At 45.1% G+C, this 1,297-nt stretch overlaps 1 long non-coding RNA gene across 1 annotated transcript in view; it reads left to right on the top strand.

The window, feature by feature from the left end:
- The first annotated feature begins 39 nt into the window (after window positions 1–39).
- LOC103919996 overlaps window positions 40–1,297 on the top strand; it is a 3,541-nt gene continuing 2,283 nt past the window's right edge. Inside the window, exon 1 of the long non-coding RNA XR_663766.1 lies at window positions 40–814. This is a non-coding gene — a long non-coding RNA (uncharacterized LOC103919996). The remainder of the gene's footprint in view (window positions 815–1,297) is intronic.

The raw sequence follows: 1,297 nt of genomic DNA, 5'->3' as shown, positions 1-1,297 counted from the left end.
GTGCTGGGCAAAACGGGCTGACCGGGGGTGCGAGCGATTTAAACTGGCCTGCGCGGCTCTCCGCTGGACAACTGCTTTTCTGTTACCACCCGGTATTGCTTGCCACAGCGTCTGGGTTGCCTGTTCTCCTTCCCAAAGAAATTGCTCCAGGCCGTGCTTTACAGTAGGAAAGAAACGGGGGGAAAAACTAAACACGAGGTTGTGCTTAGAAACCTTGGTCTAAACCAGCCTGCTAGCCTGAGGCGGGCAGAGAACGTGACGGGTACCGATACAAAACCAGGAGAGAGTGGTGTTACCTAGTACCCGTGTGCAGCACCGTACTTTTGCACTTAAAAAGCTTACAGGTACAACGTGGTTCACATGCAGCGTTAGCAACGTTAAACAGAACGGTGGTGTTTATTACCTGTATTATCTTAGTGCACAGGAGCCCCAGTCACAGGCTAGGATGCCATTTTGCAAGATGCTGTACAAACAGAACAAAGAGCACATGTCCTAAGTACGTAACAAAAGGCGGCAGTTAGACGCAGGTAGATGGCAGAGTGCAGGCAGACAATGAGGTGCTATTGGTCAGCATGGTAGTGGTCAAAGCTATTTTTGCCGCATTGTCTTTGTCAAGAAACGATGGGATTTCGAGAACAAAGTATACCCGAGGGGATCTTTACCCAAGTGTATGAAAAAACATAACTGAAGATGTAGACTTCTTTGAAAATTAAGCAAGTGGATAATGGAGAAACTTTCTGATTCTGAAGGCAAAGTTGTCAAAAAGAATTTCGGCTAGAAATACTGGGGTATGCCGAAGAAAAGGAAAATGTAGGTAAAGTGCTTGATGTTGTCTCAGGGAAGCAATGAAAGACCCATTAGTTGGGACATCACATTTATGTACAAGTACTAATACTTTTAAAAGATTCACGGTTTTCTGCGTCTCTCTAGCAATCCTGTACACCAGCAACTTGAAGCCTGTGTAGTATTTCCTACTTGTGGTTGGCCATTTATCCTAATTTCCTTCTGCATTCACATCTTGCTTCCAGTATTGTAATTTTCCCTGCCTTCTGGGTTTTTTTTCCATATTTGCCTTGCCTTTTCCTTTCTTCCTCTATTGCAATTTCTTTCTTCTCTTTTTACGCTTCTCATAGAGCCTTCCTTAAATTATGAATAAAATGTATGGATCACACATCTGAGGATGTGCTGTCTGCGCTGACCCAGACAGCTGGCCTGGGTTCGTTTGTATTTAGTTAGACATCTACATGAACTAGGTGCCCAGACCCAACCCCCAGCAGGGAGAAACAAGCTCCTGCTG

The sequence above is a fragment of the Pygoscelis adeliae genome, unplaced genomic scaffold (genome assembly GCF_000699105.1).
Source record: "Pygoscelis adeliae isolate BGI_AS28 unplaced genomic scaffold, ASM69910v1 Scaffold113, whole genome shotgun sequence".
Classification (NCBI taxonomy): Eukaryota; Metazoa; Chordata; class Aves; order Sphenisciformes; family Spheniscidae; genus Pygoscelis; species Pygoscelis adeliae.
Note: the sequence above shows the minus strand (reverse complement) of the source record. Positions and strands in the feature narration are given on the sequence as shown.